This window comes from Sciurus vulgaris (genome assembly GCF_902686455.1).
Source record: "Sciurus vulgaris genome assembly, chromosome: 13".
NCBI classification, from domain to species: domain Eukaryota; kingdom Metazoa; phylum Chordata; class Mammalia; order Rodentia; family Sciuridae; genus Sciurus; species Sciurus vulgaris.
The window spans coordinates 44,117,242-44,134,596 of NC_136474.1; the positions used below are offsets into that span (position 1 = coordinate 44,117,242).

Below are 17,355 nucleotides of genomic sequence, written 5' to 3' on the forward strand. Positions count from 1 at the left end.
AAGACAATTATGAGATCTAGGCTGCCATGAGAAACTTGATACCACGTGAGAGTGACAGAAGTCTGTCACCTGAAAGATCTTTGTCAGAGAGGGCATGTGTTTCATGGATGTAGTCTAAATTTGTCTGTGAGATGGGAAACACATAAGACACGGGTCTCCCTACCTCATGATCCCTGTTGACTTTAGCCTAAAGATTCCCTTGGAGGGTTTCTGCCAGCAACTCCAGATTCACAAAGACAGAGGGAAAAGTCCCCCCAACTATACCAGAAATACCTAGGTGTTATTTTGCTATTTTTTTCTTTTTCTTTTTCTTTTTTCTTTTTTGGCAGTGCTAAGGATGGACTCCAGGGCTTCGAGCACGCTAGGGCAAGTGATTGTGTCTTTTGTGTGTGTGTGTGTGTGTGTGTGTGTGTGTGTGTGTGTGTGTGTGTGTGTGGTTGGGGAAGACCAAGGATTGAACTCAGCACATCCCCAGCCCTATTTTGTATTTTATTTAGAGACAGGATCTCACTGAGTTGCTTAGGGTCTCGCTAAGTGGCTGAAGCTGGGTTTGAACTCATGATCCTCCTGCCTCAGCCTCCTGAGCCACTGGGATTACAGGCATGTGCCACCACGCCTGGCCTGTGTGTCATTTTGATAATATTCTGACTTGTGGTAGGGTAGGAAATCCCTGCCATAATCCTATAATATGCCAATTCCCGGCGTTTCATTTAGAAATTTAACTTACCCTCTTGGCCTCAAATTTGTGCTAAGAAAGAACAGAGCTTTTCTGAAATTGGATAAGAGCTCAGATTTGAAACAGACTACCCAGTTTGAACCCTGGCTCTACTCTTCCCTGACTGTGTCTTTTGGAGCAAGTTATTTTACCTTCCTGTGCCTCAGTTTTCCCCATCTGTACAGTTAGGATGAACATATTACCTATCTCTTAGGGTTGTTATAAGGATAAATTGAAATAATACATGTGAAGGTCTTAAGACAGTTTCAGGCAAATAGTCAGCATTCAATAAGTGTTCACTATTGTCACTACTAAGCCTCTTTTATTTACTGAGAATGTGCCTCATTCCCCCGATGGGCTGTTTCATGTGTCTTCTGTAACTTAGTTCATGGTACACCATGCGGCATCACTATAAGTGAGCTGAAGAGAGAGTAGGGGGCAACCCCAGGGTCACTGGTGATGCAGCTACTGTCTGAATCCAGTCTGATCCTGGATGCTTTGTTTGCATGTTGTGACATGTGCAGGACAAAGCAACTTATATAATGACAATTTTTTTCCTAGTAAACAAGAAGTACATATTTTTAAAAAATTTTTTTAAAAATCTGTACACGCAGCAAGATTGCTTTTCACTAGTTTCTATATATGTCCTTCCAAATATTTATCTCTGCATATTTAAATTTGTATATATTTTACCCCACAAAGTGGAAGCACACTACACACATTCCTTTTTCATTTAATCATGTATTGCTCCATTTCAGTGATCTACCTGTTAACTTTAATGGCTCCACAATCATAATATGCTAGTAAGTTTTATTGGTGGGCTCTAGTCTCTTCTTCCAATCGCTTATTATGACAAAAAAAATCTGAAGTGAAAATTGTTTTATGGTGCATCTTCAGTATCTGTAGATTATATTCCTAGACAAATGAACATGCATTTTTCTTTAATATTTCCAAATTGCTTTCCCAAAAGGTGACATTGATTTTCACTTGGTCAAACATGTCTGGGTATACCTCTGCAAACAGTAAAACAAAGCGTTCAGAAAGTATATTCAGAGGGTTGTAGCTCAGGTTCCAGGTTCTGGGATTGATCCCTAGCACTGGAAGAAACAAACAAAAGAAAGACACAGTATATTCAGAGACATGCCAACTAAAAAATAAAATAAAAATCAAGCTAGGCACAGTGGCACATGCATGTAATCTCAGGTACTCAGGAACCTGAGGCAGGAGGATCATCAGTTTGAGGTCAACCAACTTAGATTCTGTCTCAAATTTTAAAAATGACTGGAGATGTGGCTCAGTGGTAGGGTTCAATCCCCAGTACCACGAAACAACAAACCCTCCTTTATTTAACAGTTTTGCATCGTTTTGGGTTCTTGGCAAACAAATAATCCCAGAAGAAGATGGGGTTAGTTCTGACACTCTTTGCAGTTCAACATAAGAATGTGCCCTTCTTTCTAAAAAGTAAGAAATATTTAGCTGGTGTTCTTTTTCTCTTTTCCTCTTCTCTCCTTTCTCTTTCTCTTCTCTCCTTCTTTCAGCAGATATCCTGACAAATAAGAAATCCTAGTTTTCCTGTTTGGAAAGGGCCCGTTTCAGAGACTGTGACTTTTGAGAAGTATTTGTCATGAGCCGGAGGGAACTCTTCATCCCAACCCTTTGTCACACTGTAGGGTGCAACCCTTCCCATCCTGTAGTCCCTGCTGCTCCTCACTGGCTGGCAGTCACTGCTCACCCCTCCAGTCCCGTATACCCAGCACCAGTTCCCCTGCCATGATCTGGAGAGTAGTTTCTGCTGCAGTTAAACAGGCCTGTGTCTTTTCACATGCACTAGAACAACGCTTTTCAGTGTGGAAATGCACACAGAGAACTTCACACAACGGCTACAACTTTCTAAGGTCTGGTCAATATTTCAGTCCCAGACCTGGAAAGACTTTGCTTTGACATTGACTTTAAAAGACAATTTCTTCATTAAATAGAAACTTCCAGGCTAACCTGTGGTAGCCACATTCTACAGTTTAGAAGGTGCAAAAATGGGGGGGAGGGGAAAAGAAGGCACACTAGAAGCTACCAAAACAAAACTTGAAAATGGCCCAAACATTCTGACTTCTATGAAATGTTCTAATAGATAAGGAAAGTGATGAATGGTAACCGGGGTAAGCCAAGATTTATGGACGAACTGAAGCTTTTGACAGCCCAGAGAACAGTGATTCTCAAATATCAGTGTTCCTAGGAATTCCCCCTTAAGAATCGGACCCCCTGCAGCAGATCCACTACATAGGTAGATCGCTCTGAGAGTCTATCTGCATTTCTAACAACTCACCAAGTGGAGGCTAATTCCAGATCGCACTGGCCACCCTCTGAGACACTGCATCCAGCAGTGGTTTCAACCTGGGTGCTTTAAGAAACCTGCAAAAGGGCTGGGATCAGGAAAGTTCAGTGGTACAGTGCTTGCCTGGGTTCGATGGGGGCGGTGGGGAGAAAGAAAGAGAGAGAGAAAGGAAGAGAGGGAGAGGGAGAGAGGGAGAGAGAGAGGAAGGAAAGAAGGAAGAAGGGAAGGAAGGAAGGAAGGAAGGAAGGAAGGAAGGAAGGAAGGAAGGAAGGAAGGAAGGAAGGAAGGAAGGAAGGAAGGAAGGAAGGAAAGAAGGGAGGGAGGGAGGGAGGAAGGAAGGAAAAGAAGGAGGGAGGAAAGAAAGAAATCTGCACAGAAGACGAATTACATCAGAAATTGGAGGGGAGGCAGGAAAGGGCAAAGGCGTCCATGTCGCTGCACATTTTTGTGTAGCTGAAGCTGAGAACTCTCACCATAAAGGCATTTGAATGGAAAGAAGTTGGCAAAGGCCTGGAAGAGCGTGGGAGCGGTGAATAGTTAAGGACTCAGTCACAGGTAAACACATGACTGCAATGACAAGCTCCTCTGAGGGGTTGTATTTTAACTCATGAGCCAGGGCAAGGACAGCACGAGCTTGCGTACTGTGGACAATGCCCTTACCTAAAGCTTTGCTAAAAAACGCTGTGAGCCCCTCACCCGGGTCGCAGGTTCTCAATCTGTGTCCAAGGGGCACTTGTCAGGGGCATATGTGACTCTTTCAGTCCCATGTGAGATCTCCTGTTCCTCCACCTCTGAGAATAAAAACACAGAAGCAGAGAGTTTAACATTAGAAAGCATATTCTTATGCAGTGACTAGTGTACATCAGTGTCTTTTCTTCTCTCTCCCTTTTCTCCTCCGTCCTTCCTTCATTCTTTCCTTTCTTTCTGGTGTGTTTGGTACTCCGCCTTGAACCCAGGGCCTTGCAATGCTAGATAAGCACTCTACCACTGAGCTACATCTTCAGCACCTTCAGTTTATTTTCTAAAATATACTTGGCAAAAAAAAGGGATTCGATTACTGTGCACTGAGATTTTTCTTCATAGTCACCTGGCACGGGGAATCAACATTTTAGAAGGAATCACCTAAAATGAGTTTCCTCGCCTACCATTTTCTTACTTTTGTGTAACTCCAGAATCTAAGACTAATTGACCATGTCTGGTCAATTATTTACATAGCAGTTAGTACCATTAATTCTCTAGAAGGTGCTTAACATTTAGAAGCCAAATACTATATAGCAAAAAGACAGTGAAAGTTTTTGTCTTGAAAAGACCCCAAGCTCTCTGGTCTGTGAATAGACTACTTATTTCAGTCAACCTTCACTACAACAAATTTCCTCCACAGCAATGTTTGAGATTTCTCTCTGGATATTTTATGTTAAGAATGAAATTTAAACTATAAGAAAGGAAGCTACAGATCCTGAATTTACAGAATAATTTAGATGTTATAGATTTTGTCTATTGTCTTAGTCTGCTTTATATTACTATAACAAAATACCTGAGGCTGGTACTTTATAAAGGAAAGAGGTGTACTGAGCTCACAGTTCTGGAGTTTCAAGAGATGGCTCCAGCATCTGCTCAGCTACTGGGGAGGGACTCATGGAGTTTCAACTAATGACAGAAAGGAGAAGCAAGCACTTGCTAAAGAAAAGTGTTTGAGAGTAGCAAAGGAGAGATGTCAAGCTGGTTTTACAAAAACCCATTATCACAGTATATAATTCAGTCCAGTGAGGGCAAGAATTCACTCCCTCAAGAAAAGCAATCATTCCTCTTAAAGGCCCAACACTTTTCAACACTGTTAAACTAGGTACACTGGGGACCGAGCCTCAACATGAGTTTTGTTAGACATAGATTATATTTAAACCACAGCATCCATAAATGTTGATTTGGCCACATACACAAACCAGTACCAAAGTCCCTCGTTGATCCAACATGTCTGGGTTTTGGCACAGAAGCACAGTGTTCTCCCCCTTTATCAGATCACCGTTGGTCCCTTCTACAGCACCCAGAAATCTATGCATATTTTCTACACATTATAATATGAAATATAACTGGCCTCCAGAGTCATCTTCCTTGATTCTCTATTTTAAAATATCTCTCACAGGTGGGCATGGGTGGCACATGCCTGTAATCCTGGTGACTCAGGAGGCCGAGGCAGAAGGAACACAAGTTCGAGACCAGTCTCAGCAATTTAGCAAAACCCTTGGTGACTTAGCGAGACCCTGTCTCAAAATAAAAATAAAAAGTCCTGGGAATGTAGCTCAGTGGTAAGGCACCCCTGAGTTCATTCCTCAGTACCAAAAAATAAAAATAAATACATAAATTAAAAAACAAAAATAAATAAAATAGCTGTCAACGTGTTGGTTATGTTTATATGTATACATCTAAATTTATGTGTGTCCATAGGGGTGTGTGTGTGTGTGTGTGTGTGTGTGTGTGTGTGTTATTCTAGGATCTCATTGTCTCCTTCCTTAAACTAAAATTCTGTTTGTTGAAAGTGAACATGAACATCTCTAACAAGAGAAATACCAACTTAGAGAAATAGCTTTTTATTAATTATGAAGTAGTCAATAAACCTTATTACTTAAAAATTATTACTCAAACCAATGAGCACTCCAGAACATAAATTGTGGTTACCCAAGTACCTTTTGCCCCCTAAAAAAAAAAATTAAAACCTTTTTGGAAAAAGAGCTGATTTTCAGGTCTGGGGCAGATCACAAGAAAGTTATAAATTACTATACCATTTTGAAAGAATGGAGGAGCTGACTCAAAGAGGTTCTCACTGCTCAAAGATCAGCCAATTTGAGCATCAATAGGAAAAGAACTGCAATGGATTAAAACATCAAATAAGTACAAGCCAGGAATGCATAATGATAGTCCCCACTGCAGCCTCCATTCCCAGCACCAACAGCACTTTCAGCATGAGGAACGTGTCCACGTCTGCACTGGAACGGGTGCATTCTTTTCTTTTTTTTTAACTCAGGGACACTTACCCACTAAGACACATCCCCAGGTCCATGTTGCTTAGGGCCTCCCTAAGTTGCCAAGAATGGCCTTGAACTTTTGATCCTCTTGCCTCAGCTTCCTGAGTCGCTGGAGCATTCGCTATACAGACACCCACAGCTCTTCATGTGGCTCACAGTTGGGAGACCAGGAAGTCCATGGCACCAGCATCCGGTGAGAGCCTTTTTTGCTGCACTGTAACATGGTGAAAGGCGACATGTTGTCATGTGGTGAGACAGAGCCAGTGGGCTAGCTCAAGTCTCTCTTCCTCTTTTTTTTTTTTTTTTTTTTTTTTTTTGGTGATAGTGGAGTTTGGACCCAGGGGTGCTTTACCACTGAGTCACCTCCCCAGCCCTTTTTTTTATTTTTTGTTTTGAGACAGGGTATCACTAAATTGCTTAGAGCCTTGCTAAATTGCTGAGGCTGACTTTGCATTTGCGATCCTCCTATCTCAGCCTCCCGAGTTGTGGGATTATAGGCGTGCACCACTGCGCCCAGCTCTCTTCTTATAAAGCAAATAATGTCATCACAGGGACCCCATCGTCATGGCCTCATTTAGTCCTGATTACTTCTCAAAGACTCCACTTCACCTTCAGGTAGCATTAACATATGAATATGGGGAATAAGTTTCTAACACATGAAATTGGGGGGGAACACATTAAAACTGTAGTGGGCCCCTATAATAAAGGCAGACTAAGAAGACAAAAACATTCTGTGACTCCCGAGCCTTCAGAAATGAAGACCTGAGGAAACAGGGAACCTGTGTGTTTTTATCCGAAGTTTGATGAAAACCGAACACTCATGGATAAAGAAGTCCGATCTAACCTGAGGGCAACCTAGCAAGGCCAATTTGTTTAGATTCTTCTCTGACCCTGTGTCTTCAGAGATAAGGATGTTCCTCTCCTCTGGGTGTAGGGTGGGTACTTCTCATGTGACTTCAGAAGTCGTCAGAGAATTCCTCTATGGGCTGCTTCATGGAAGGCAGGGAGAGAAGGACTCTCTTGCTTCTGTGTTTATCTCAAAAGCAAAGGTGCCGTATTTTGGGGTGCTGTGTCCTGAGCCCCACATCACACAGCCCCTAGCATGGGCTTGGTTTGGAAGACTTCATTCGCGCAATTCTTTTCCTTTCTCCCTCCATATCAGTACCTCCCATCCTCAGCCCCTTCTCCAGGCCATGATGCCCTGTCTTCCTGCCCTTCACTCTGTAGTCCTGGTGACCTTTCCTGATGACCTTAACCTCCCAACTGGGGTTAATACTGCAATTCCTCACTTTTGACCAGCTACACGGTTACTTTTTGTTGTTATTCACTATCTCTGCATCAGTCATGAATATGAGATGCCAAATCACTAATTTTTTTCCAAACATTTTTTAATGAAAAATTTGAACACATAGCCAAATTGAAAAAGAATTTTAGCATGAAAAATTTCCATTTACCCATGATCTTGGTCCTACCAAGATCCTTATTTTCTATATCACATGTCTATCATCTATTCAACCATCAGTCTTTCTTATTTTATGCATTTCAAAGTAAATTGCAGACACATCCTTCTGAGGACTTCAGCATACCTGTGATATTCGATGTTTGTCTACATTTTTCATCACTGAATTTGGACATTTAGAGGCACATTGGTGATAACCCAGTCTCACTAACCGTGTGTTACCAAAGTGGAAACTGAGACAACACACACAGTCAGTCTCTGGGAATGGAACCATCTTTGAAATAAATCATCCCAAGAAACATTCATAGGCATGTTTTAGGACTATCCAATTTTGTTCAGTGGGTTTTTTGATTTTTTGTTTTGTTTTGTTTATGATACTGAGGATTGAATCTAGGACACTCTGCCACTGAACTACAACCTCAGTTCTTTTTATTTTTTATTTTGTGGCAGAGTCTTGCTAAATTGCCCAGGCAGGCCTCAAACTTGTGAACCTCCTGCCTCAGCCTCCTGAATAGTTGACAGTATAGGTGTGTGCCACTGCACCTGGCTGTCATATGGCCTTTTGAAGTTCATCTTGGGTACTTCTAAATAGTATTATGGACTGAACTGTGTCCTCTCCCATCCCAAATTTAATTGTCATTCCCAATCTGATGATATTTGGAGATGGAGCCTTAAAGAGGTAGTTAGGATTAGATGAGGTCATGAAGGTGGAGCCCTCCTGATGGAATTAGCCTCTTATAAGAAGAGGCACCAGAGAACTTGGTTGTCCTCTCTCTGCCTTGTGAAGACATGGGGAAGGTGGCCATCTATAAGCCAAGAAGAGAGTCCTCACCAGAACCTATCATGCTGGCACCCTAAACTTGAACTGTTAATATTCAGACTGTAGGAAATAAATGTATATTATTTAAGCTACCCAGTCCAGGCTATTTTGTTGTAACAGCCCAAGCCAACTATAACAGATCAATTGTAAATATATTCAGATTATTGGTTCATCTTATCTGTAAGTAAATGTTTCACAAAGAAGACTAATGCCACCTGGATTCTTTGTCAAAAATATAGGAGGCAAAAATTATAAATAGAAATAAAATTGTTCACTCCCAAGTTCATTGCAACATGACTCACAATAGCCAAGCTTTGTGAACAGCTTAAATGTCCATCAAAAGGTGAATGGATTTTATGTGGTATACATACACAGTGGAATGCTACTTAGATTACCAAAAAAAAAAAAAAAAAAAAAAAAAAGGAAAGAAATTGTTTTATATGATAATATGGGTGAACTTAGAGGGTATTACATTAAGTGAAATAATCCAGACTCAGAGAGACAACTATTGTACAATCTCACTTACATGTGTAATCTGAAAATGGCAAACTCATTAGAGAGTAAGAATAGTGGTTACCAGAGACTGGAGTGGGAGGGGGTGTGGGGTGAGGGGTGACATTTGTCAACAAATACAAAGTTGTAGTTGGGAGCAATAAATTTTCCTGTCCTATTGCACAGCGAGGTGAGTACAGTTAAAATGTATTTTATATTTCTAAAGAGTTCAAAGAGAAGATTTTAAAATCCTCCCCACAAAGAAATGATAATCATTTGAAGTGATAGATATGCTAAATACTCTTATATAAACTTTCAGCAATGTATCCATGTATCAAAACATCACGTTATACCCCATAAATGATTTTTTAAATTACTATTTGTCTATTAAAATTTTTTGAACGTCATGATAGGAGAAATATTTGCAAATCATCCATCTGACAAGAGGTTAATATCCAAACTATATAAAGGAACTCTTACAACTCAACAACAAAAACAGCCCAATTTTAAAATGGGCAAGCCAAGGGCAGTGGGGCACAGCAGTAATCCCAGCAGCTCTGGAGGCTGAGGCAGGAGGATGGAAAGCTGCAGGGCAGCCTTAGCAATTGAGCAATACCCTGTCTTAAAGTAGGATGAAAAGAGCTGGAACGTGGCTTGGGCTGGATATATAGCTCAGCTGATGGAGTGCTTACCTCGCACGCACCCTGGGTTCAATTTCCAGCACCACAAAAAAAAAGTGGGGGGGGATGTGGCAGAGAGCCTTTGGGTCAATCCCCAGTATCAGAAAAAAAAAAAGCAAAAAAAAAAAAAAAAGGACAAATATTGCAGGCAGGCATGGTGGTACATACCATAATCCCAGGTACTCCAGGGGTAGAGATGTGGCATTGCACATGTCTCTGTGTTCAATCTCCAGTACCACAAAAAAGAAAAACGGGAGAGAAAAACAAATACTTACTAAACAGACAATTCTCCAAATAAGATTCTCAAAAAGGCCCATGAGAGCATAAAAAAATGTTCGACTGACTAATCAGTAAGGAAATGCAAATTAAGTCACCACGGGGAAACCACCTCACATCCACTGGGATGGCTACTACACAGAGGAAAGAAAACAAGCCACAGCGAAGATGTGGGCAGAGGAAAGCTTCCTGCATTGCTGAGGGAAGGTTTTCAAATGGTGTGGTCATTACGGAAAACAGTCTGGCAGTTTCTTTAAAAAGTGAAGATAGGCCAGGCACGATGACACACAAATCATTAAGTCCTGCATGCTAACCAGCTGCTCCACTGGAGCCACTGTTAATACACACATCAAGGACAATTAATATGCTGACTTTTTTTTTTTTTCCAGACCAGAAACTATTTAAACTGTCATGAAAACACCATTGTCACCAAGATGCCATTGTCACAAAGACATCATTGACATGCATTGATTTGGACTATTATTCACTTTTAAAGTATATTGACAAGAATTCTGTGCATCCTAATCTTGCATCAAACCGAGTTTAATAATAAATTATTTTTGAGTAATTCCAGCACAATTTTTTTAAAAAGCTGTACATACTGGTTGCATCCCCCCTTCTTTGCCAAAAAAAAAAAAAAAAAAAAAAAAAGTGCATGAAATGTGCGACAATTATGTGGTGAAACATAGTAAACACAACAGATAAAAGCATCTAAGCATTCATTGATGAATGAGTGGATAAACCAAATGTGGTATACACATATAATAGAATATTATTTGGCCTTAAAAAAGAAGGAAATTTTCACATGATGCAACAGAGATAAACTTTTAAGGTATCATGCTGATATTTGTCAGTCATAAAATATCAAATATCATATAATTCCACTAATCCTAGGCACCAATAATTATCAAGTTCATAAAAACAGAAAGTAGGATGGTAGCTACTCAAAGCTGGGAAGAAGAGCAAATGGTGAGTTAGTGTTTAATGGGAACAGAGTTTTTAGTTTTGCAAGACAAAGAGTTATGGAGATGGCGGCTGTATAATGAGAACGTTCTCAATGACACTCAATCATATACTTAAAAATTATTAGGAGGGTAAATTTTAATATCGCATGCATTTTCCCACAATTTTTAACAAATTTAAAAATCGACACATAGTAACTAAGTACTCTGACAGAAAGTGTCACTCCTTGGTGAATGTCTATCAAGTCATTTAAAAATGTCCTACCAGCCGGGCAGGATGGCACATGCCTGTGATTCCAGTAACTTGGGAGTAAGCAGGAAGACCACAACTTTGAAGCCAGACTAGGGAATTTAGTGAGGCCCTAAGCAACTTAGGGAACCCTGTCTCAAATTACAAAATTAAAAGGGGTAGGGATGTGGTGGCTCAGTGGTAAAGTGACCCTGGGGTTCAATCCCCAGTATGGAAAAGAGGAAGGAAGGAAGGAAGGAAGGAAGGAAGGAAGGAAGGAAGGAAGGAAGGAAGGAAGGAAGGAAGGAAGGAAGGAGGGAGGGAGGGAGGGAGGGAGGGAGGGAGGGAGGGAGGGAGGGAGGGAGGGAAGGGAAAATGCCCTACAAAATAATCTACCATGTTTGTCTAATGTTTATGATTTATGAAGCCTATAACATCCAGTATCTCATTTATCCTTACAAAATCTCCATGTACAGATTTAATATGTGTTATTCCCATTTAGTATCTCAAGCAATTGACGTTCCGACAAGGTCATGGAGCTGAGAAATTGCAGAATCAGGAATTAAAAATTAGTCTTGGTAGGCACAGAGCATCCTGTAATCCTAGTTACCTGGAAGGCTGAGACAGGAGGATCACAAGTTTGAGGCCAGTCTGGGCAACTGAGTGAGACCCTGACTCAAAATAAAAAAGAAAAAGAGCTGTAGATGTATATTGACAAATATTCTGTGCAAGTATTCAGTGGTAGAGAGTCCTTGGGTTCAAACTCCAGGGGCATAAAAAGAAAGGAAAGAAAGAGATTGATCTTCTGTCTTTAAACAATTGAGGTCATTCTACTGTACCCAGCTACTCTGAACTCTTTCATGGTAAGCTATCCCTACATCTCTTGGAGTCTGTGCTATGTTGTAGCACAGTACCAGGGCTTCAACCCAGAGTGCTTAACCACTAACCCACATCCCCAGCCCTATTTTGTATTTTATTTAGAAACAGGGTCGCACTGAGTTGCTAAGTGCCTGGCTAAGTTGCTGGGGTTGACTTTGAACCCAAGATCCTGCCTCAGCCTCCAGAGTTGCTGGAATTATAGGCATGTGCCACTGTGCTCAGCTATAGCACAGTATTTTTAATTCAGTTTGTTCATGAGCCTCAACAACCAGCCAATGCCACAAGTTTTCTTTATATAATTCAGTTTGCTTTATAGTTCTTCAGGATCAGAGTCAGTTTGTCCAGCTCTGACCAAATATCTTAATGGCAAGTTCATGTGGATAAAAATGTGAATAGGTAAATCCATATTGCTACTAGAAAACTCAGGTACTTGCCATAAATGCATTAGCACTGTAGTCCTTCCTGATCCATGGTGGACATGTTCCAAGACCCCCCAGTGGCTTCCTGAAACTGGGAATACTGCCAAACCATGTATATGTATGTCATACTTTTGCTATGCATACATACCAGTGACAAAGTTTAATTCATAAATTAGGCAAAGTAAAAGATTAACAACTAATAATAGAATAATTATAACAATAAAGTATAGTCAACATTATGTGTATATGATATCTCTCTCTCGAAATATCTTAATTCCGCATTATACTATTGTTAATATTTTCAGGCTGCAGGTGACCACAAGTAAGTAAAACTGTAGAAGTTTCAGCCATGGATAAGAGGGGACTGCTGTGTTAGAGGCGATACGAGAGCCTACATCGACTAAGACAAGGCCATTACAAGGTAAATAGACCTGGTTGAAACAATAAAATAATTTTTCCTATGAGTACCAAATTTATAAACCAGGTAATTCCAGGTCTGGAATTATCTAGATGTTTGTGACATAATCAGGGCTTCCTGGACTCTGTTCATTTCTCTATTCTACCCTCTTCCACAGACTGTCTTTGGCCTGCCTCCTGTCCTGGTGGCACAAGGGACACAGCTGTACCTAGGACACAGCCGTTCCTAGCCTCACACCAGTATGCAGTGGTCTAAGGGAGGCGAGATCAGTTTTGTCCCAGCATTCTAAGCAAAGCCATGAGTTTGATTCTTATGGTATTGGGGGAGCGCCATGCTGGAAGCAATTACTAAGGCCAGGGTTGTGGATGCACCGATTAGCTTAAAAGTCCTGTATGGTTCCCCAACCGGAAAACACATGCTCTTGGAAAGAAGAAAAGGGAAATGTCTCTGGGGAGAAAACATGAAGTGCCTACTACAGCAGAGCTTCCCATCTCCAGGGGTCCCTGGAGTGACTGGGCTGAGGGATGCTGAGATCCCTAGGTCTTGGAGCCCTGCTAGGGCAAAGCAGCCAGAGTACCCGATGAGCTTTCCAGCCTTGAACCATTGAACATGGGGTTCGCGTCTTACCATTTTCCTCGCTGTCTCATTCACACGCAAAGCTGCCAATGCCCCTTTAACACAGGTTCGGTGCGGGGGGACCCAGGCCTCAAAGTGAGGGAGTGCCAGGTAAATGCCTACACCTGAGGAAGCAGGGAAGGGGAGGTGCAGACAGCTCCAAAGGTACCATTCGAGTCAGAAAAAAAGCTGACATCTAAGGAACCCTATCATATTCTTTCCTACTCTTGTTAACTTCCCTGTGAGAGTCAACCGCTTAGGCTGAGAACCATGACCTGGAAGGCAAGGGGAGGGAAGGGTCCTCTGCAGCTCCTTTGGCTTCCAGTCCTTCCTGACCCGTAAGCCAAAGTGGAGCACGTTGGTAGGATGTCAGTGTATTAAGAAGTGAAGAGGAAAAAAACTAGTTTAGTTACTTCCGTGCACTGTTTTCATTTTTCTAGTTAGAATGAAAGATGCATGTTTCTACAAGCAATGAAATAAAAGTTGTAATTTGGATGATCCCACTTATGAAGGACATAGTATGTATTTCTGTTTAAAAAACTGACGTTTAGCACAAGATAAAGAGAAATGGCAGAGCACTCTGGCGTATGCCTGTAATCACAGCGACTCAGGAGGCTGAGGCAGGAGGATCTCAAGTTCAAGATCAGCCTCAGCAACTTAGTGAGATCCTCAGAAATTTAGTGAGACCCTGTCTCAAAGTTTGAAAAGAAAAAAAGGTCTGGGGTAAAGCACCCCTGGGTTAGATTAGATGCCCAGTGCCAAAAGAAAAAAAAAAAAAAAAGATAAAAGGTAAACATGTATGCAGTAATTTAAAATTATAGCTCTTCTCCACTTAAAACGTTAAGTGGCAAATAGAAAACACCATAGCAAGTCAACAGAAAGGAAAAAGACAGGAGTCCTCTTTAGAAGGACCCCTGCATGTGTATTTTGCACTGGTACCTGAAAACTCCAGAGGTGACAGTAGGTGGTGTGGGCAAGGGACACGGGATGCATAGACACCTGTATCAATGAGTATCAGCCTTGAGGGAGCTCGGGGTGCACAGCCAGGGCTGGGACCTTGCTTCCTGGAGTCCTATTCCCACCTGCTTTCCCCTCTCCACCTCAGCCTCAGTCCTCCTGAGCTCGAAGAAGACATCTGCCTGACCTTGTTGCGTTTCTCTCTCAAGAAAGACCCTGTTCTTCAAAGAATCTTAGTGTGGAAGCATCGCCCAGCTGCTCTGGAGGAACGGCCAGTTTTAAAAGCTTGAGCTCCTGACGCTGGAGGCCACGCATTCGAAATCCATGCGGTCACGAGGCTCTTCACTCTCGGGGTTTCAAATGCTCGTCTGACTTCTCGCCGAGTTTACACTGATCCAGTACAGTCTTTTCCTAATCAACTACAGGTCCATCTGGATCTCTCTCTGTTCTCAAGAAATCCCTGAGGTTGGCTGGGGTCTCAGTGGTAGAGGGCGTGCTTGGCATGTACGAAGCTCCTGGTTCTGTCCCCAGCACAGAAAAAGGAAAGAAAAATCCTCAGGCCTCTTAGATCTTTCCTCCTCCCATGTCCAGTGAAGACCACTGGGCTTAGCGGGGCTCACCTGGCACTGTCTAGCCACCAGGCTGTAACGCAACCACTATTCCTACCCCTGCCCTGTCCCCTCTACCTCTTTTCCTCCTTCCTGCCCCTCTTCTACTATGGGCAAGCCTCCTCTTCACCCTGATTCCCTTTACCCTTTTTTTTTTTTTTTTTTTTTTTTTCTCGTGACCAGGGATTGAACCCAGAGGGGCTTAACCACCGAACCACATCCCCAGCCCTTTTTAGTTTGTTTGTTTTGAGACAGGGTCTCGCTAGCTAAGTTGCTTAGGGCCTCAGTTGTTGAGGCCAGCTTTGAACTTAGGATTCTCCTGCTTCAGCCTCCTGGACCACTGGGATTACAGGCTTGTACCACCACACTTGGCTTTAATTCCCTTTATTTCTACCTGAAACAAAACGCTTTCAAATTTAATGTTTTAACATAGATTGTTCTTTTCTCTTGACTGAAGTGTCAATCCTAAAATTTGCAATCACCCTTTTAATGGTTTTGCCCAAAGAAATGAGTCATTTCAACATTTTGTGACCCCTCTATGAACCATTACATTTGCATTCTGGGGTTGGGGGTGTAACTCAGCAGTAGAGTACTTGCCTAGCATGCATAAGTTGCTGGGTTTGATCCCCAGCACCACAAAAACAAAAGTCTGCACACATAGCCAATCTTTTAACTACACTTACGGTGATCAATATTTTATACAGCTTTTGTTGATTTCAAATAACCTATTAGATCTGTTTGTATTGTTTATGTGCTTAGAAAATTAGAGTTTTCCAAAGCCTAAGTGAACATCTAATCCAACCCTTGCTTTCCTGGTGAGGAAACTAGTTCACTCTTAGCTGGTCAGTGTTCTATTAAGGCCTCTGAAGCTAAGGTCAGGACATCTCCTCCTCCTCCTCCTCCTCCTTCTTTTCCTCCTCCTCCTTCTTTTCTGGTATTGGGGATTGAACCCAGGGATAAGCCTTTTTTGTATTTTATTTAGAGACAGGGTCTCACTGAGATCTTCGGACCTTGTTAAGTTGCTGAGGCTGACTTTGAACTCGCAATCCTCCTGCCTCAGCCTCTGAGTGACTGGAATTACAGGGTGCTTCCCGTTAGTACTTTTCCTTCTGCATCAGGTGACAGCTTCAGTTATACAGCCCCTCCTGCATATCCATGTGTTCCTTAACCAGCTGCATTTTTACTAAGCATGGATGGAAAATATTTTTTTAAATTGTGTTGGTCCTAAACATACACAAACCTTTTTCCTTTCTTAAGCAATACAATGCAACAACTATTTACACAGAATTTGCCTTGCATTAGATATTTTAAGTATCCCACATATGATTTAAAGTAAGTATATGGGAGAATGTGCACAGGTTATATGCAAAAACCACACCATTTTGCATCAGGGAGTTTAGCATCCTGTCTGGTGTCCATGGGGGGGGGGGGGGCTTGGAATCAGTTTCCCACAAATATTGAGGGATGGAACTACTAGTATCAAAATCACAAAAGACCAACTGTGGTCTCTTCAGAGTATTCCATTTAGGGGAGTCCAGAGGGAGAAGCAGCCAATCAGAGACTGCATGGTCAGCCGGTTAGTAATTAAGAACGGGTATTGCGGTATTGGGCGGGGGGTGGGGCTCAAGGGGGAGCGCTGGCTGAGCACCTGTGAGGCCCTGGGTTCAATTCCCAGCGCTGTGAAACAAAAATTGCTGCTATTTTGGATGTTGTAAAACTGGTGAACAAAGATCTAACTGCTCGGTTTAAGAGATGATCGGTCCCTTGTCCTCAGGGTAACAGCCAACAGTCTCTGCGCTCCCTCTCCCTCACACGACTTCCTCATAGAAAGTCACAGGTGAGAAGGAAGTAGGACAGCATGAAGGGTCAGGGCGAAGGGCACTTTGCTGCTGCTGTTTTTGGAAGCCAAGAAAAGTGGACTGCCCCCGTGGCGGGAATGGGCGAGACCAGGGCCACGCAGGAGGAGCTCAAAGGCAGAAGCTGGGTTAGGGACATTCACCCGCCAGGTGGCAGGACTCTGAATCTATCCTACCTAGAGTCAATCAAAGATTCAACAACAGCATTCATTTGTAGTAGAATTATCTTTTCTCTAAAATTGAAAGAATTTCCACTTTGTTACCTCATTTAATCCTTTCAACAACTTAGGTATTTGTTTGAGGTTTATAGTATTGTAAGTGTTTTGTCAAATTAGAGAAGAAGAAACCCAGGCTTAGAGATGCCAAATAACTTGCTTGGAGGGCTGGGGGTGGGGGGTTGCTCTGCTGTAAAGCACTAGCCTAATATGACTGAGACCCCGGATTCCAGCCCCTGTACCCTTCCCCACCACACACACTTGCTTGAGGTGACACAAGTTCAATTCTCTTTTTCCCTTGCTCCTGGTAGTACTAAAAGACACTCCCAATGCAAAAACTCTCTTTAAAAAAAAAAAAATCTAAATATTCTAAAGAAGATTCTAGAAGCCAAAACTATATGGCCTT

The 17,355-nt window shown here is 42.1% G+C and overlaps 1 long non-coding RNA gene across 1 annotated transcript; it reads right to left on the reverse strand.

Annotated features, from left to right (window-relative positions):
• Positions 1-993: 993 nt before the first annotated feature.
• Positions 994-3,540, reverse strand: LOC306642824. Its single transcript, XR_013758699.1, has 3 exons — positions 3,433-3,540; positions 3,036-3,121; positions 994-1,812 (listed from the first exon to the last, which is right to left on the reverse strand). It is a non-coding gene; the product is annotated as an uncharacterized lncRNA (long non-coding RNA).
• Positions 3,541-17,355: the final 13,815 nt, after the last annotated feature.